Genomic DNA, 20,822 nt, shown 5'->3' with positions numbered 1-20,822 from the left:
GATCGTGAAAAGGTCAAGGGGTTGATTCTCAATCTGATGAAGGGCGGATATACTGTAGCTATCGCGGGGTTCATAGTTTTTTTTTCTAGGAGTCTTTTTTGCAAAAGTAAAAATAGCAAAGTACAAAGGAATAAAAGATTCCCTAGAAATCTAAAAGTCAAATCCCATATGAATAGGAACAGAAATGCAATATTAAACAAAAAAAATGACACATTTCGCAGGAATAGAACATTCAGAATTCTAAATATGAACCCAATAAAACGTAACATTGTAATAAGAGAGATTCATAACGTATCAATCAATTCCGTTCAAGTGCGTCAGGGCAGTAAAGTTTTTTGAAATCCTGGACTGGGCAGTGCCGGCGAGAAGTGTGCTTTGGTCTAAATCCAAGCAACCCGGGAGAGTGGCTGAGTGGTTAAAAGCGACAGACTGTAAATCTGTTGGAAACCCTTCTTCGCAGGTTCAAATCCTGCCTCTCCTAATAAAGTATTTGAACCTTTTCTTTATTCTTAAATAGCTTTCTTGCATTTAATGGGTGTTGGGACAGACCCAAGCACTAGATAAGATTTGAATGCTTAAATAGCATTTTTCGAAAGGAGTTTAAGCGAGTTCGTCGCAAACCATTTATTCCCAATCAAGGGCGCCTTTCCTCCATTCGATGAGAAAACCAATAGTCAAAATCCAAACAAATAGCATCATAGACCAAAATCCATACTAACCTATCTTTTCTAAAAAAACTGCCCAAGGAAATAAAAAAGTTACTTCTAAATCGAAAATAATAAATAGAAAAAGGACCAAATAAAATCATATATCAAATCGACTTCTAGCATCACTAAAGAGATCGAACCCACGCTCGTAAGCTGACAATTTTTCTGGATCTGCCGTTTTTTTACCTGTAAATGTAAAAGAAACCATGATTAGGATAAAAGAAAGTAGCAAACTGAAGATAAAACAAATTGCAATAGGTGCAAACTCATCCATCGTTAAATACTTAAACAGAAAAGGATAAAAATCCACCACAGACGGCTCTAACGTACTACAAATGCTAGGCCATATATAGATTAGCTGCTGTATGCAAGCATCAGACGTTTGTTGGGTATCTCTTAATAAAGGCAGTAGCTGTTTGACTGTCTGCGGATAATAATTATCCCCCATTTCATGGTATTTACGAATGCATAAATTGGCTTTCCTTACAAATCCAGTAAAAGGTTCACCATAAGGGGAACCCTTGGATAAATAATCTCTTAGATTAGGTAATATTACCTGATGTAATTCATTTAAGGGTCTCGCCAAAGCTTCCCTTCCCGTGCTGTTATCGTTTTCAGTAAGGTATATAATATGATTAAGATGAGCGTCGAAAGAGTTCTTCAATGTCTGATATTCTCTCAAATTTCTAAGCAATGGATCCATATTTTCAATTTTTCTTTAAAATACTTAGGTATAGCAAAGACTTACTTAAGCTCTGCGGTCTGTTTCTGATGTTTATGGATATTCTTTGAATAATTTAAGAAATACAACAAATAATTTATATCAAATAGAAGAAAGAATTGATAATAATTTCTTAAAATTTATTAAGGATATCTGATCGTGTATCAAGAGGTAAATCTATTGAAAATATAGATGTTCCAGAAATGGTTAATAATGTAATCAAGAAAGACCATTTTTATTTGAGTCTATAGAAACAAATACAGTATCTACTCAAACTGAAAATATTCAATTAGATAATATTAATTGAATATATCCTTATTCAAAGCCAGTTCTCGTAACCTTTATTCAAAGCCAGTTCTTGTATCCTTATTTAAAGCCAGTTCTCGTAACCTTTATTCAAAGCCAGTTTTGACCAAAATATTCACCTTATCTTACAAAATTGATGTCAAATGACCTTTTTATTAAAAAAAAGAAATATGGCCAGATGGGTTTAGAGCGAATTTTTTTTTTACAACAAAGATTGCTATGGCGCAACCCGTTTGGATTGGCCGAATAGGTTCTTATTAATCGATTGTTATTATACAAGAATTCTTGTATCGCTCATGCAGATCTTCCATCTACCGGAAACCAAAGGATTCATTGCTTTTCCTTTTTTGTCGAACTTGTATAAACACAACCCTATTTGCACCTATCAGTTACGAACTTGCTATTGTTATGAAAGACAACCCCTAGGCTCAGTCACAGCAACGAGTACCGAACCGTCGTTCCCACGGCTACAGTACCAGGAGTTGCTGCTGAGCCAGCCCGTTCAAAACAGTACTTCTGTCTAGCAGAAACTATTAGCGACATCCCTAGAACAGTATTCGTATCGTGAACCAATGGCCACTTTTCCGGTCGAAGGAAATGCCTAATAAATAGTCAAATACTGCACTCTTTAGCTACTGTACTCCGGAAACAAAGTAAGGGAAAGCCCCGTACGTCAAGAGCTGCACTGCTATGAATCAAAGACTGTCTGCTCGCCGTTTCCGGCCAGTATTGCGGGTTCAATGGCTTTATACGAATTAGCTGTTTTTGACCCATCCGATCCCCAGAAATGGAAATTGTTAATACTGGCACTGTACCTTAAGTGGGAGATGGAATAGCCCGCATTCATGGTTCGAACAAAGTAATGGCTGGAGAATTGGTAGAATCTGAAGATGGTACAGTAGGCATCGCTTTGAATTTAGAATCTGATAATGTTGGCTAAGTACTGATGGGCGATGGTTCGACCATACAGGAAGGGGGTTCCGTAAAAGCAACGGGAAAAATTGCGCAAATACCAGTTAGTAATTCTTTCTTAGGCCTTTAAGCCAGTAAATGCTTTGGCCCAACCGATCGATGGAAAGGGTCAAATCCCAGCTTCTGAGTCTAGATCAATTGAGTCTCCCGCACCATATGGGAATTATTTCAAGACGTTCCGGTGGCGGAAAACGACCCGAATCTGCAGGAATTCGGGAAGGTTGAAGCAATGGCCAAACCTCCTTGAGGCTACAGCAATAACGTCATAAGCAATGACACTTAACTAAAGCACTTTATCCTCGCTTTCCACCTTTTATCTAGGGTTAGGAGGATCACGCGCCATAATGCCGGATCTCCATCTTTCTTTGTTGGTTGCTCTCCAGTCGCAGAATTATGAATAGTTTCACTAAAAATAAGTTTATTGGCTTGAAAAAAAAAATGAACCAATCCTTTAGCCTGGCAACCTGTACTATTTTTGCTGCCTCCAGCAACCTGTTGCAACTAACTTCATATTCAGGATGAAACAAGACAATTATGCCAGATAGTAAGGAATTACAAGTTTTCTGCACTAGAAAAAGCTAATAAATGGACTCGACCCATTATATATTTTTCCAGTAGTCATTTTAGGGACGTTTGCATGTACTGTGGGTCTTGCGGTTCCGGAACCATCAATGATTGGTGAACCAGCAAATCCTTTTGCGACTCCATTGGAAATATTACCCGAATGGTACTTTTTCCCTGTCTTTCAAATACTTCGTACAGTTCCCAATAAATTATTGGGGGTCCTCTTAATGGCGTCCGTACCGGCGGGCTCGTTGACCGTTCCTTTCATAGAAAATGTAAATAGGTTCCAAAATCCGTTTCGACGCCCTAAAATCTTAACCACGAAGGCACCCGCTTGCCCAAAATAAAATGAATTAGCCGGATTGCTGCTTTATGACACTTGCTAGACCTATAAAAAATGTTATGATCTCCAGACCTATAAAAAATATTATGATCGCAGAAAACAAACATAATCAATGCGATATAGCCAGTCTTTGCTATGGCATGCGATAAGCCATATTCGCGATCAGCTGCATTGTCTGGCCTGGCAAAGCAATATGCAGCGATGGCAAGCGATTGGCGCGTAGGCCTTTTAGATAGAAAGTAACGAAAACATGCAGAGACAGGAATCAGCCAAAGAGTGCGGGAGATTGATTGCAATACTTATCAGTCAAATAGTTAGAAAGTTGGCCTGCTATGATTTAACGGTGCTAACCAAGTGGAAGAGCCGTCACTCTTAGGATAAGAGTGACTCTGTGGGATAACAAGCTGATCAAAACATCTTAGGGAAGGTTTAGCACCTCGATGCTGAAAGCCATAATCAATGCGCTAATGCCTTTTAGTTAGCGTGCTATGATAATATATATTTATTAATCTGGTTGTTTTTTTTTACCATTATCTTTGTCCCTGCAATCATGATCATTAACCGGATTATGCGGTTTCTTTTGTTTGCATTTCTTATAGCTATTATTTGAATTAGTATCTTGGAGTGAATTGCAAGTTTGTTGCTTAAATTGGCTTTTATCTAAAGCTTTTATTTTTTCAGCAAATATTCTTTGGTGGTTAAAGTATTTTGTAAAGTTAAGAAAGATCCGTAACCATATTTCTTTTTCAATAATGCAAATGCAAAAACGGGCTCAATAAGAATCTGTTTTTCTGGAGTTCCAAAGGCTAGCATGACATCGTTATGTACGTAAAGACCTAGAGTGTGGAAACCTAGAAATAAGCTAGCCCAACTTAAATGGGATATTATTGCTTCTTTATGCTCCAACATTCTTGACAATACATTGTCTTTGTTTTGTTCCGGATCATAATCCCTAATGAAGAATATGGCCCCTACCATGATAAACCCAGCAATATATTGGTGATGGGTATAAAGTGGGTGGTAAAATCTTGTGCTATAAAAGCATAAGCAGGTAAGGCGAATCCAAACAGCAAACAAAGCACAACTATGATTCGTTTATAGGATTTGAACCCGGTTCGAAGCCATTCCTTTGACACCTTAAACTGGCAAATTCTACCGTTTCCACTGCTTAAGTTTTGTTCAATCCATAAACACGTGCAGTTCCATCCCCGACCGTTATCACTCAACCGGTCTCATCCACTGACAATTTAGTATAATAGTCGGTAATTCTTCTTTCCAGGATGGTTATTTTGTTGTTCTAGCTTTAAACAATCTCATTTTTTCTTTGATTTGCGTTTCTCTCTTCTTCAATGCCATAAACGTTCAAGAGCTAATGCATATTGAGCAATTCTTCCTGCATGTCCACTGACTTGTAGCCGGAACATTTCATCATAAAAGGCCTCTATTCAGGGCTTTCCTCCCGGCAAGGCATGTTTGTTATTCCATTTATGACTCGCATTGGAGTAACGAAGTCATGGGGCGGTTGAAGCTTTACCGGAGATACCGTAACTGATGCAGGTATCTGGAGTTACGAGGTGTAGCTATCATACTATCTGGCTTGTTGTTTCTTGCTGTTATCTGGCACTGGGTGTATTGGGACCTGGATCTGTTTCGCGATGGTCGCACGCTTGTGGGGCGAAAGAGGACTCCTTTTCCCGCCTGTAGGTTCTTATGGCCCTTCAGACTTCAATAAAGGAACAGAGTCGTAGCTTTCTGATTCACCCCTAGCCACTTAAGTACTCCCGGATACTTAACGCTAACGCTACAGCACTGCACGGGTCGATACGCGCAGCGCTTAGTATCCATTGTTTACGGCTAGGACTACTGGGGTATCTAATCCCATTCGCTCCCCTAGCTTTCGTCTCTCAGTGTCAGAAAAATAAGAAAATGAACGCTTTAAATAATCTCGTTTCCTTTCTCTTCCGTCGAATCCCTTTCCTTGGTGCTTTACACTGGCAGGCAGCATTCATGGCAGTTCTTTTCTATGCTAACTGAATAATTAAGAATGCCGCGAGCAGGGATCATATGGCCTGATTAACTACGAATTAGATAAGCTACGACAATGGCAAATTGAAATAGAAGCTTAAACAGTCATATGGACAGTCATAAAGCATGCCATGCCACTAGTCTTATATTACACAATGTAAATAAATTGAATTCTCATAGCAATTAGCCATCAGCTTCAGATTGTCACGGTTGCTACGTGTTTTTGCCCACCAAAAGAGATTCGAACTCTTAACCATCAGCAGGTGCTCTCCTTATTAAGCTATTGGTGTGGGTGGAAGGATCTCCTTGGCAATGGGAAGGGGTCCTCCCTTGAGCTACAGCATCGCTACAAATAAGGACTGTGGTAACAGTAGGCCATTCCATCTATGGCTTCAATGGTTTCCCGGCGCATGATAACGTACATTCTCACTAAGTTGGTTATTTGGTGTAACCATTAGTGCAGTATTGAAATCATTTAGTTTGCACGTTAAATCTATAACGCAAAATTCTACGGTCCCTCGGGCTTAGATTTACTCTCCGCAGTTTCATAGGTGTAAGCCTAGTTATGAGATAGAGTATTCTCGTATATAAAGAAAGATTTTGTTTTTGTGCCTCTACCCAATTATTAGAAATGATGGGGTCTAATAATTGAAAAAAGGTAGACAACCCTATCCTCGAAAAAGAAATTATCAAATATTTCAGTTTCCCAAGGAATCATTATAGGACTTATATCAAAGGCTAAAGAAAATATGGTCAACCATATTTTGCATATACTGCCAATCTAGCATACTAATTGGAAACAAATCTGTAGGTGATAGCTGGTTTCGTTATTTTATTGATGTAGCAATTCTTTGGCAGACGTAAGCCAGATCTTTTTGTACTTCTTCACCTAATTGCTTTTACTCTTTGATAGTCTCAAGTATATGTGGTTCGATTCTTTCGGGGAGCTCTTTCTCATACTAAGCAATCTATGTCAAAGGGATCTAGTCCAAAAACCCATTGACCGCCGCAAAGATGACCACGATTTGTCATTCGATAGAAATCGGGGAATATTATGGTTATTTAAGCACCTCGGTAGGCCTAGCGCCACAATATGGCAAATACTGGGTAGCAGGATCAAGGTCTGACCCAAATTACGCAAAAGCGGCAACTTCACGATGTTGTGCCAGCTCCAATTTCAGGGTTCCACAAAGTGCTTTCATCGCTTTCGGCTAAGCAGCAGACCCAACGCGACTAACAAATAATCCTACGTTAATGACAAGCCGAACCCCGCGATAGAAGAGTTCAGTTTCCAAAAAAGTTTGTCCATCTGTAATAAAAATGACATTGGTAGGAATGTGAACAAAGACATCTCCAGCTTATGTTTCAATGACAAGTAAGGCAATTAAGCTACCCGCACCAGTCTAGTCTAACCTTTTGGCGGCTCTTTCCGATGAACGCAAATATGGATAAAAGACATCTCCAGGGAAAACCTCACGACCTGGTGGTCAGCGTGGCAATAATAACATTTATCAATATGCCACTAATTACTTACTGAGATCATCGTAAATGATTAATGCGTACATTCCATGATCTCTAAAATATTCTCCCATAGCACAACCGGAATATAGTGCCAGAAATTACGGAGGAGCAGGGTCCAAAACAATAACTGCCACAACGATAAAATATTCCAAAGCACCAGCTTCCGACAGAATCTTAACCAATTATGCCACGGTTGAACGTTTTTATCCAATCGCTACATACACACAAAACAATTTTTCACTATCGCAAGTGCTCTGTGTGTTGATTGCTTTTTAATTCAAGATGGTATCAATGGCTATAGCAGTCTTTCCAGTCTATCAGTCGCCGATTATCAATTCTCATTAACCACGACCTATAGGAACCAAGCTATCTACTGCTTTTAACCCCGTTTACATAGGTTCATGGACGGATTTACGTGCAATAATGCCAGAGGCTTTAACTTCCACACGTCTTCATTCCACTGCACTCAAGGATAGAGTCAAGCTTCTGCCAAAAAAAGTGGTCGTAACCGTGCTCTTTAAACCATGCAAAATAGTTGCCTATTACATGGCTTTCTAACCTAACTTTATTGAAATTTTATTTTATCTGCAAGCTGGCCGCAAAAGAAAACTCCTCTCGTCCGGCCTCTAGCCGGGAACTTACTTTGTGTTTTTTCAGAGTCCATCGTAAATCGCTAGAAAGTATAGTCAGGCAAAACCCTTTGTTATTATTCTCCATCGAAGAGCATAACAAATGCATAGGCTCCTTTCCTTATACCTGGCCTTTATCAAGTGCCTTTCTATTGCTAGATTTTCGACAGGTAATATGGGCCCTCTGACCTCTATTCAGGGCTTTCCTCCCCTTAAAGATCTCGCCATTGTTATCTATAGGTAGTTGGGATCCTAGTAATAAAGGGTTCAACTTCACCTCAAGATGTTATTCAGTCCCCTTTGCTCAATACGGTAATAAAGCATTCATTTTTTGCAGGCTCCAAAAGATGTCAATCTATTCCATCAAGTCTGCTACAAGCAAAAGACATATCTGTGTTTATCTGACAGGACATGGTCTCTTGGAAAAGACTCCAATTCGCTGGCTTTTGCCCTCATCTCGTGGCAAACTAGCAAGCTTGCATGATGATCTTTATCCATCCGGCTTCAATCGTGCTGCTCTTGCGACATGCTATGGTTCCGATTTTCCTTGGTGGGTTTTGGTGAGTCTTATGTTTGTATACAATGCCAGCTTCGCATTTATTAACTATAGATAACTTAAAGGCCGCCCCACCTAAACCATCAATAAGTACTCCTAGCGCATCTACTACGCAACCTGGCATAGCCTTTCCTACGGGAACATCAACAATGGATCCGGTACGCTTAACCGTATCTCCTTCTTTAATGGCAGTATCACTACCAAATATGACAATTCCAACACTTTCATTTTCGGAATTCAAAGCCATTCCTTTGACACCGCTGGCAAATTCTACCATTTCTCCTGCTTAAGTCTTGTTCAATCCATAAACACGTGCAATTCCATCCCCGACCGATATCACTCAACCGGTCTCATCTACTGGCAATTTAGTGTAATAGTCGGTAACTCTTCCTTCCGGGATCGTAGATGGTTATTCCGTTGTTCTAGCTTTAGATAATCTCATACTTTCGGCTAGTCTCTAAAAAGCTAATAATTAGGATAGTCTATTATATTGATGGCAATTCCAAACGTTTATCAAGAGTGGGTGTGAACCAAAGAATTCTTTGAAGGTTATTATTAACGGGGCAGACGTTACTAATTCTCTGGGAGGTACTAAATGTTTACGCCTAACGGCTTTACGAACATTTTGTCGAATAGAACTCTCCAAACGATTCAAAGCTAATTTGAATTGTTTTTGTAAAAGATCCGCTATAGATTGAACGCGTTGATTTTTCAAATGGTCTATATTGTCAAGACTGCCTGTTCTGTAACTTATTTCAATTAAGTGATCTGCAGTCGCTAGCACATCTTGAGGTAGTAAAAAATGTTCCGTCTGGGGTACATCAAGATTAAGTCTGACGTTTGGATTCCGTCGACCGAGTTGTCCCAATTTGCACTTTTGTTGAAAAAATTTTTTCCATAATTCCTTAAATATCGATTCTGAAAAGACGAGATCGACGTCTGCATTAGGGTACAAATGCTTGTAAAGCTCCACTAAAGCGTCTTCTGATGATTAGATGGTTCCTTTCTGTTTATCTAAGAGGTTCATAAAAATCTTGAGGCATTTCGTAAAATACTTCCTTCGTTTAATCCCATAGCTAAAGGTAAAATCAAGATGGACACTTTTCGTTTTCTACTGATACGAACCCATGTTCTATCCCTTTTGTCTATCCCCAGTTTGAATCTTCCCCCCCCCATCTGAAATTATAGTGCTAGTATACGCGGAAACTCCTTTATGGTCTAATTCGCGGTTATAATGGATACCGGGACTCCTTAGTACTTAGTTGATAAGGACCCTCGCGATTCCATTGATTACAAACGTTCCTTCGGGATTCATCCAAGGAATGGATCCGAGACATACAATTTATTTCTGTATTGATTTGTTCCTCTTCCAGATCGATTGAGCCGGTACATATAGATCAGATAAATATGTGATACATTGATATACAGCATCTCTTTCTTTAATTGTAGGTTTTGATCACTGGTACTGCCCGGTAAGTAATCAAAATTTCACTTCCTTATTTGCATCTTCGATTTTCGGAAAATTGTTTGAGCTCCTCAAACAATTTTTCACAAATGAAACAGTTGAATCCCCTAATTTGGATTCTTCCAGGTTCCGGCAATACAAACGTTTTGCTATCTCCTCCTAATGTTATCTCAAGAGTATCCCTTCCCCATGGTTTTACTTTTTTTTTAGCTACTGGGTTTTATGGATTTTATGTTATTATAGGGACCATTTTTTTAATAATATGCAGTATTCGTCAATATATGGGTTATTTTAGCCCCTCACATCACTTCGGTTTTGAAGCAGCTGCTTGGTATTGGCATTTCGTGGACGTGGTTTGGTTATTTTTATTTGTTTCTATTTATTGGTGGGGAGGTTTCTAAAAAGGCATGGGCCTGGCCTCGCCATCTTCTAAACGAAAGAAAAATAGCCACTAAACCTGCTTAACAAAACAGAAACGCTTCGCTTTCCAAATTTGGCAAACTATCACAATATTTGCTCAAAAAGGAAGGGTTTCCTTAATTAAAAAGGGGGTGACCCCCGCTTTCTCCCACAGAGTGCCTCAGCTTGCCTATCCTTTTCCTTCTGCCTCTCCTACCCTTAAATCTCCCCTTTGACTCTTTCTATCTCATTATCTTGAACATGAGTAGAAGTACCAATTATGTGACAATTCAAAGATTTCTTTTTTTCAAACTATTCCTTTTTTTATTTCCTTCGACAGAAACAATAATCCAATGAATTTAGACAAGGAGAATATATCGAGCATATTATAGCAACTTTATAGATTGCTAAGAAAGCATAATCAAAATAGATAACAAAATTATATTTTCAAGGCAAAAAAGAGAATTTGGAATGAGAATAAAGCAGTACTAAGTCTTGGGTTTGTATCTAAGCAGCCAATCTCTTTCGGATTGAAAGGGAAATCAGGAAAGATTTTTCCGGATGTTGGAATCCCTCCCAGAGGCAAAACCTTTCCTTCACAGAGAATCAAAGAGATTCTTTAGAATATTTATGAATAGTGATGGAAATCTGCGGGTAGCAATGATCCAGATTAGATCCTCACGAGAAGAATAACCAAATTGCTTAAGTTACGAAAAGTTATATTTAAAAATATATAGAATAAAAAATAGATATATCTACTGTAGATAACTTCATTTTTCTCAATGCTTCCGTTCGAATTGGTCAGGTAAGGAATAGCGGAAAAGGCTAAACCCTTTATTATTACCATATTTTTTTCTTATTAGTTATAATAAGAATTTTTTAAAACACTTCAAAATAGTTTATGGGGGGGGTTAGTTTACCTGGCAGTCCACCCTTGTCATTAATTTTACATTATGATATTAATCATATTCTATTGATTATAGAAAAAAAGAAGTTGAATTGATATCTATAAAAACGCAGTATTGTCGTGCCTGTAGCGCATAGCAGTAAAAAAAAATAGATATAACATATTCATAATATAAAAAAAATATATAAAGACGGGTTGGGGGAACAAAATAATAAACCGAACCTAATCTTGGAATCTAATTCTGCCAGTAGATGTTCAATTAGCCCTTTATCGGACTTGAACCGATGTCTTATGCCTTACCATGGCATTACTCTACCGCTGAGTTAAAAGGGCTTGTAGATATGCATTATTGAAAATGTAGAGTGGAAAACACTTGTAGCAAGACTATCTACTTCAATTAATTGAATTTAACCTTTCATTGAAAGGCTCCCCCCGTTCTTTTTTCTCCCTTGTAAAACACAATTCAATGAAAACTCTTTGATTGAATATCAAAAAGAATGTTTCACCAATTCTTCCAAGATATATAACCTTGTCTCCAACGATAAGAAGAAGATATGACAAAGGAAGCAACTAAGCGTCATAAAAAGTATTGACGAATTTTCGCGTTTTTCTTTTGATTTACAAGATGGAAACCTAAAAGAAGTACATAGAAGGGTTTAATTTAAAAGGATTTTTTGATTGTTTCTTGAAATTCTTAAGAAATAGGGCTTTAATTCGGTAAATCAACGGAGAAAAAGAATTGGATTGAAGGGATTAGGGTCATATTGGACTATTTCAAAGATGAATGAACATATTCCTTTGCGGAGACAGGATTTGAACCCGTGACCTCAAGGTTATGAGCCTTGCGAGCTACCAGGCTGCTCTACCCCGCGTGGCTAACCCCCTTTTCAATGTAATTATTATACATTTTTTTCAATAATTACATTGAACATCAGTAATTCCTTAGTCAAATACTAAATAGAGAAGGGGACTAATGGCTTGTTGAATTACCTCAAGGATTTCCTCTGTATGAAGTGTAAAGAAGGATTACCCTTTAATCACCAACTTGCTTTTTTTAAACCAGGTAACAAACAAGCATGTGCCATTTCACGCAATACGTGCCTGGATAAACCAAAATATCGAGAATTCGATCTAGGTCGTCCGGTTAGCGAGCATCGATTACGTAAGCGAGTGGGAATACTGCTGCGCGGAAAGGACCGCAACATTTCTAGAATCTCCAACTTCTTTTGTATCGATGAACTCTTTTTCATCTCCCGTTTCATGGACTGACGAACACAATCATACTTCTTTACCAATTTCTCTTTCCTTTTCTCTTTTTCAATAAGACTCTTTTTTGCCATGATTAATGAATAAAAAATATTGAAATAAAATTTTGGATTGAACCAACTATATTCATAATTTTTCCTTCTATCCTACTTTTTTTTTCTCAAGAATAAGTTCAAGTCGTGAACGAGACGGGTTGAGCTTACCCTTGGATTCTTTCAAAACAAAGATAAGCTCAACGCAAGGGCAGAATAGCGAGTATACATAAATGGAAACACTCTATCTTTTTTTTTTTTTTGATATCTAACCAAATTTACCGGATGTAGACGCAATGAGGAATGCGGCGTAGGTGAATACGTAACCTACAGAAAAATGTGCCAATCCCACTAATCTTGCTTGAACGATTGAAAGAGCTACTGGTTTATCTTTCCATCGTATCAAATTAGCCAGGGGTGTACGCTCGTGGGCCCAAGCTAGAGTTTCAATCAATTCCTGCCAGTATCCTCGCCAAGATATGAGAAACATGAATCCAGTAGCCCAAACGAGATGACCAAAAAGAAACATCCATGCCCAAACGGATAAACTGTTCATGCCGAAGGGGTTGTAACCATTAATAAGTTGTGACGAATAACGCCATAAATAATCTCTCAACCGGCCCCGGCAGCCCCGTTAGGCCTGCCCGGCAGCTTAGTTCCCTCTACCACTATGGAAGGCCGGGTGTATCCCTTGGCAGATGATCTATCGGGGTGTGTGGAACGGCTGAAACGCCGTTGTGAGAAGAGATCAGCTTGACCTCGAAGAGCTTGTCCGGGTTCTGCGCACCCGCCATACTTTCCTACCAGCGGAACTTGGAAATCCTGGCCCGGGTTCGGAATGACGTGTTTGTTTTTAATAATCTTGTGGAAAAAGTAGATATATTGGTTATTTCATTCCACTAGTAAGTAATTTCTCCTTGAGTTTCTACTCATTTCATTGAGTTTACCTTCTAAAAGAGTTTTACTTTGATTTTTAAAAGGATGTTCTTTGAAATTAACTGGAAAGTGTTGCTGCATTAATCGTAAGGATTTACTCCAATATATAAAGTAATCATAATATAATTTACCTTCTTTTATCATGTCTTGCAACGATAATACAGGCAATTCGTTATCAAAACGATTGCTTAAGTTGAAATCTTCTTCTTTTTTGTCCTCTGGCTCGCCCAACCCTTTTTCATTAACCCGTTTCAATTTTAAGTTGAAATCTTCTTCTTTGTCCTCTGACTCGCCCAACCCTTTCCTATTAACCCGTTTCAATGAATTAACAACTTCATCTATTTCTTCTATAATCCTATCGTCTTCTCCTTTCAGAACCTTATCGTCTTCTTCTACTTCCTTTACTTCAGATGGTTTTATTGAAGAAGGATTATCCTTAACCGGTGTTATTGAAGATGGATTGTCCCTAACCGGTTTTATTGAAGATGGATTTACAGAAGATGAATCGCCTTCAGACTTATCTGAATCAGAAGTATGCTGTTTGCTAATATTTCAATTAGATGCGCTAGTAGATGGTAATGCTATATTTTTTGAAGATTGAACTTTATCAATAAATATATATAGCGCACTCACTATTTTAGATATTCTCTCTTTAATAGGATTGTAAGTCAGCTAGCCAAATGAAATTAAAGTCAACAACAATAATAGCCAATAGGTCAGCACAAAACCGTGTTGCTAGATCAGCGCAGAACCGTTCGTTCCTGCTTTAAGGTCAGCGCACGTTTTAAGGTCAGCTAGCCGATCAGCACACGCATAACGTCTCAAAGTCAGCTAGCCTTAGAAATCGACACAAGTTTTAAGGTCAGCGAAACAAACACAAATGCTAGCCAGCGAAATAAACACAAATGCCATCATTCTTTGATGTTTTCATGAGAGAAGCAGCCAGGAATGCGTCAAAGGACCTTAACTTGGGTGCATCTCAGCCTACATAGTTAAACCACTTCACCGCATAATCGGACGTAGAAAGAATGCGAAACAGCCATTGTTTGGTTGTTTTTGCTAGTAGATGGCATTCTAGTTTCTATCCCTTTCCGCTAGAATTTCTCCATACCTTGAAAGTTCTCCTTGAGCAACTATAGGTTTCTGGTGCATGTAAGTATTATTGTTAGAACGTTCATAGACTCTCAATTGAGTATCCGCAACCTGGCTGGCAAAGAATACAACTCTATTGCCATCAACGTATTTGATTCTTCTTTCTTGTTCGGATACAGCCACGCTTCCTGAATCTAAAGCTACCTAACCTTCTAACCCAGTACCTACAATGCACCTTTCAGGCCTAAAAAGTGGAACTGCTCGTCGCTGCATGGTGGACCTCATTAATGCACGGCTTGCCTCATTATGCTCAATAAAAGGAATAAGAGAAGCTCCGATTGAAAAATGTTGTAAAAGATGCACGTTATGAAAACGGGCTTGTTCCCATGTAACGGTTAGAATTTTTTGTCGGTAACGCGGGGTCGAACGCCATTCAAATCGTTGCACTTTGCCTTTCCCTCTTCCCTTCAGTCGAGTGGCTGAAGCCCCTCTTCTTTTAGTCAATACGCTAAAGCTCCTCAAAGCTTTGCTTTGCAAAGCAGAGCAAAACAAAGTAAAGCAAAGCAAGCAAGAAAGTCTATAAAAAATAAATAAAAATAGCATAACGAATGAGGGACATGACAAAAGGATTGGCCCTTCAAAACATTTCAATATTACGTTTTATAAGCACCTTATTGTAAGTAAGTAAGTTTTTGTGTTCCAACATTATGTTTTTGCCAATACCTTGCGTCTTAACATTATATTTCTAATTATTGCATGCTGAAAAGTTTAGTCTTTGCGTTCTCACGTAGGATATAGCGATTTCTAAACACCTTGCCGTTTAGTTATTGCATTTTCGTCACGTCACGGGTTCGCGATTTCTAAGTATGATTTACTTTAAAGCTTACCATTTAAAAAGCGCAAAATACCATTGAAAGCGAAAAGGCTAAGCTTACCTTATTGTATTGAAGACGTTGCTTATCTTTGAAAAAAGTCGATTAACGATAGCCCAAGCAAAAATACCTTTTTGATTTGAATAGACGTTGCCGACAGCTCGTGCCTATAGGTGTTGGGTTGAGTCCCATGTTGCCGTTGCCATTACCATTTTTAGAACCTGGCAACAGACTTTTACAAAGGTGATAAGCCGGAGGAAGATGAGATGACGTCAAATCAGCATGCCCCGTTATCTCTAGGCGACGCATGTGCTACAATATTGCTAGAGATAAAGAGTCGCGAGGGCGTCCCTGGGTCGTACGTCTCCGCTTATATTGGTTTTTTACGTATACACTTAGTCGCAGAAAGCAGTGTAATCAAATGCCTAAAGGTATTCAGGTTGCCGGGATTGGGTTTATGGTGGTCCACATGCTGATGGACCTCCCAAAATGTTCCTTTCACCCGTTTGATTGCCAAGCAGCTTGTTATCGTTACTCGATTGCTCTTGAGTCGTGGTTTCAGGGGATGCAGTGTCGAATGGTGGCAAAGCGATTTGGCTTGGCTCTTAAAAAGCTAGCTTTCCCAATCAAGTTAGAGGGATGAAAAACATACTACATAAAAATGCTAACTTCTAACCATACTTACGGATGAAGAGGGATTCGAACCCCCGGTATTCAAAAGAATACTTCGGTTTTCAAGACCGACTCTTTAAACCGCTCAGACATCCATCCATTTTTTGGCAAGATTATGAGCCATCAATAATCAACCAACACAGGTTTTTGTAAATTACATGCAACACAAAAGAAAAACAAATAGGTCATATTGGCTGGGATGGGGGCCTAATTGATTTCTTTTTTTTCTCATCACATCTATTTTGGATAACACTGGTTAATAGATTCCTTTTTTTTAAGCTCAGTTATCTTTTTTTGCTTGTGTAAAGACAATCACTATGTTACGCTTTATTGAACACAACAACTAACATAAGGGTTTCTGTGGAAACTAAACTATAGGAATCCTTTCTAGCAAGTAACTAAATGGCTTGGCAAACCTCTAGCAAAGCTTTGACAGTTACGGGCTCCGCTTGACCTTTTCCATTGGCCGTATGGTCGACCAAAATTGATTGCGATTACTGAGGGCAAAAATTTCAAATTGCAGCCTTTTTGCTTGCCAGGTTACGATCTTTTGTCTTGACGCAGGCTATAGCCTAAATTACAAAGAGCTACAAAAGCATGCTGACTTAACGTCATCTCCATTTTTTGTTGCTTTCCATAATACATTGAAATTACTGTAATTTTTAAAGTAGCAATAAAAGGAATATCAGCTAAAGCAACGCATTGCATTGCTTAATAGTTTTAAGTTATCATTTAATGTAATCTACTTTAAGTTTGCAATAAAACAAAACATCAATGATAACGTTGCATTGTGGGATAATAAAGGAGATCTCTGTGATCAAGAAGAATGATTCGTAATAGCTTAAGTTTACTAGAATAACTTTACATGAGTTTGCAGGGGAGAGACAGAAATGTAAAGCTCACCTTTGAAATAACGAACTGATAAGCCTCAAAAGCAGATGTGTCACCTTTTTGTGGCTTCTATAGCGAAAAAAGGGATTCGAACCCTCAACCCCAGCCTTGGCAAGGCTATACTTTACCATTAAGCTATTTTCGCTGGCTCTCTTTGCACCTTGGCTGTTGAGTTAATTGGAATCATTGATTTGCAATTGACAGTTGATTTTGGCAAGTTCAGACCACCAATCTTAGGAAAGGCAAAAATTTATATACGAAACCACGTAAAATGTTTCGCCTTTCTTATCCCCTACGAGAATCGAACTCGTGTTTTCGACATGAAAAGACGATGTCCTAACCATTAGACGAAAGGGACTTATAGGCAGGCACCTGGCCTTATATTTTATGATCAAAATCCTGGCTGAGGATTCGTTAGTTGCTAATGTTTAAATAGTTCTAAGATTTGACAGTAAATAAGTGTGCTAAGGCATTTGCTTTATTACTTTTGTATGTTTTTTGGGCATGTGTTTATTTGTTTACTGGCTATTCTCAATATATGTGAAATTGTTGTCGGTTTATTAAACCATCTAAGCATTGAGTAGAGGACACCATTAAGAACCAAATCGGCCTCATTTAGCATATCACGAGCATTCAACACGGAATTGATTATTATATATTATTGTACCTTTAGTAACTATATCCGTATTAGATATTCTATTTTATCATCTGAAACAAGTAAGAAGATCTAATCCATATTCAACTTATTAAAGAATGTTAAAAAATAGTAATTTACTTAAGTCTATGAGAACATTTGTATAAATATTAAAGCAGTGCAATATTGACCTTGTTGAGAGAATTGGATGATAAAACGCACTTTATGCCAAATCAATTCAACAGTTAATAAAATAAATAGCATAATGGATGCGAGCATGATAAAAGCAAGCATAATTAGCTTTTTAAGCACCTTGTCGTTTTTGCGTTCCAGGATATGGTGCTTTCCAAACACCTTGTCGTTCTTGTGTTCTATGGCTAACGTTTTTGCGTTTTATGGCGTTTTTCAAACAATAAGTTCTTCAGTGCTATAAGAATCAACGATTAGACTGGTCCTTAGTTAGTGGGCCTTTGGCCTTGCCGATGATAAAACGTTTTATTGTTAGAAATCGATTTTAGGTTGATATAGAAGACATAATAAATTATTGACTCCTATTCAGTTAAGTGACGTTTTGTCGTTGATACGCTAAAGCTCTTTGGCAAGCGGTTTTCTTATAGTGTCGTTAGCCAACATCCGTTTTCTTGCATAAAGAAACAGTCATTACCAATCGAATAGAAGATAAAAAAAATAAACTAGCATTGCTTTGAAAGGTTTGTATAGATTTGTTTCATATAAGTATTGGTAACGGATGCACTAATCAATCGTTTTGCCATCAAAGTCCTTGAAACAATTACTTCACATGTGCCGGCAAAGTGCTGGCAAGTCATATCCTATTTCTTGCCGGCAAGAACTTAATATTTAAAGCCATAAAACGCAAAAACTAAACGCCATAGAATGCAAGAACTTACCTTTTTTAGAAAACAAGGTATTAGTGAAAATGCCATAAAACACATTAATGGCAAAGTGTTGACATGTCATATCCTATTTGAAACTAAATAACTTTAGCCTAAAGAATAACGTGGTTAAAGTTATAAAACACAAGGTACTGACGAGCCATAGAATGGCCAAGTATTGACGAGCCATATCCTATTTTTTTAGGCAAAAACAACATATTTAAAGCTATAACATGCAATAACTAAACGTTGTCGAAAATGCCATAAAACGCATTACATTGAAATGTTTTTAAGGGAAGCATGTACATTTTTAAAGGAACTGGCTACTCTTAAAGTACTAATATGGGTTTGCAGGGCCAGCGTATATCCAATAAGCTAGTTTCATATTAATTTTCTTCATATATCTTTCTATTTATCCAATACCCGAAAAAATCGTTTTGAAATAAAAAGGTTTTCTTTTCAAAGGGAAAAGGAATTGAAACCGATGCGTTGTGACTTTAAGATCTTTTACCTTTGTTTGCCGTTCATTCCGGCCTCTTTTATCTTTATTCACTTTATGGTTATCCTTACGGGCACGTTTACCAAATAACATAATCTGAAACAAAAGAGATTCGAACCCTCGACAGCATGGTTCGTAGCCACGTGTTTTAATCCCCTGGGGAGAGGAGAGGAAGTGAAATGAATGAGGATAAAAACGTGTCCTTTAGCAGGCCTGACATTGCCGCTAGGTGATCTAAGCGAATCGCCCATCTTGCCTTAACATACCAGGCTAGACAATCTAGCAAGGTGATGAACCAAGGCAAAGCAATTCCGTCAAGAGGTGTGCCAGCTTATATGACTTTAATAGTAAACAGCAAGAATGGCATCATTTTAGCTAGGCCATCAAAATCAACGATTTAACCATCAAATAAAATCTATCACGGATCCAGTTAAGGTGCCATCCAATCTCGCAGAAAAAAGATTATTCCAATAGCGCCTTAAGGTGATTTGCTTAGTATGCGCGAAAGCCAGCGATAGCACGTAAAATTATTATTTAAGTTTGAGTCTTGCATCCGGAGAAAATGGAGTTGAACCCTTCTCGCCCCGATCTTTTTGAATAAAACTACCAGATGGCTAACATCCTGTTTATCATACTATTCATTGTACTGTCTTAATCTTTATTCCATATATCGTGATATCTGGTTTAAAGTTTAAACCAATTCTCATACCATCTAAACTGTCGAATCCTAAACTCATTCTTTTCTTGTTGAAGAAACACTGTCCTCGATGCTAAAAGAGCTCGCGAACACTAAAGCGCTGATTACTCGAATAGCCTTCCGTACTCTCCGAGGGCACGCTTGTTTCGATCTAAGAAAATAAGCTCATGAACTTGATCTTGTTTCGTCGCCGAAATCGGATTTCATTCGTTAGATGACCGAAAAAAAGAAAGGTCTGACCCAAATATATCGTAAAGCTTCAGGTCATGCCTCCTGTATAGAATCGCCATGTGCTTGGTTTAGGGTTTGCCCCATTTTTTCTTTTACATGTCATTTTATCTCCCGAGATTAGTCTTCTTAGGATGGAACACTGGGCGCCATTAATAGCGGGCGGAATATCCGGAAACATAAGTAGATATTTATCTTGTATTGCCCTCATCTCGAATCGATGGTTGAGACAAAGCAAATCCAGAGCACAACATGTCTCCCTAAGGATGTGCTCTAGCAGCCGCATTAAGGTGAATTTGCTGGTTGCTCTGGGCCCCTATATATACAAACTGAAAGCAAATCGGAGTTTAAATTGAGGGACCATGTCCTATTCGACGTGTTGCCAGATAAACGTGGATATGTTTTCTGCTTGCTATGGGCACATCATAGTCAGGCCCAAGTGCCACTTCTTCAAACCTCCTTTCGTTTACAGAGAGCGGATTATCAAGAAGTGGCTAAAGCCCCTTGAAACGGAACAGATTTTAAGTATGTCATATTTACCTAGAAGTGTTTATAATGCATAGCATCCTTAGCTCAATCGGATAGAGCAACAACCTTCTAAGTTGAAGGTCACAGGTTCAAATCCTGTAGGATGCGGAAAGTCATTAGATCATATACCATAGGGAATGCTTTGCTTTTGTTTAGGGCTAGCAAGTGAAAACTATTTTCAACTGAACCAATTTCATGCTTCGGTCACTTTTCGCTTAATATATAAGGTTACCTGCCTTCCCTTCACTTCTGAAACAGCCATGAGTACAAAGAACCAATGCTCGGATTTTTAGGAAACGAAAAAAGACCTTGTCTTACGGATCTGGTCAAATATTTGACATTTTCCATGATTCTCTTTCTTTTAGGTATTCGGGAAATTCTACCAAATAAAAGAAATATCATTATCATGCCGACGTTAATTGGGTCAATGCCATTGACTGTCAATTTGAACTTTCCAGTATTTTCTG

At 38.3% G+C, this 20,822-nt stretch overlaps 4 non-coding genes across 4 annotated transcripts; 2 read left to right on the top strand and 2 right to left on the bottom strand.

The window, feature by feature from the left end:
* The first annotated feature begins 397 nt into the window (after window positions 1-397).
* On the top strand, window positions 398-481 carry TRNAY-GUA (transfer RNA tyrosine (anticodon GUA)). The gene has a single exon. It is a non-coding gene; the product is annotated as a tRNA-Tyr (tRNA).
* Window positions 482-11,376: 10,895 nt separating this feature from the next.
* TRNAT-GGU (transfer RNA threonine (anticodon GGU)) lies at window positions 11,377-11,448 on the bottom strand. Its single transcript has one exon. It is a non-coding gene; the product is annotated as a tRNA-Thr (tRNA).
* Window positions 11,449-15,997: 4,549 nt separating this feature from the next.
* On the bottom strand, window positions 15,998-16,084 carry TRNAS-UGA (transfer RNA serine (anticodon UGA)). Its single transcript has one exon. It is a non-coding gene; the product is annotated as a tRNA-Ser (tRNA).
* Window positions 16,085-20,389: 4,305 nt separating this feature from the next.
* TRNAR-UCU (transfer RNA arginine (anticodon UCU)) lies at window positions 20,390-20,463 on the top strand. The gene has a single exon. It is a non-coding gene; the product is annotated as a tRNA-Arg (tRNA).
* The last annotated feature ends 359 nt before the right edge of the window (window positions 20,464-20,822 follow it).

The sequence above is a fragment of the Lygodium microphyllum genome, unplaced genomic scaffold (genome assembly GCF_053477565.2).
Source record: "Lygodium microphyllum isolate KBCC unplaced genomic scaffold, Lygodium_microphyllum_v1.1.10 scaffold_42, whole genome shotgun sequence".
Lineage (NCBI taxonomy): Eukaryota > Viridiplantae > Streptophyta > Polypodiopsida > Schizaeales > Lygodiaceae > Lygodium > Lygodium microphyllum.
This window is presented reverse-complemented; position numbering and strand designations above follow the sequence as displayed.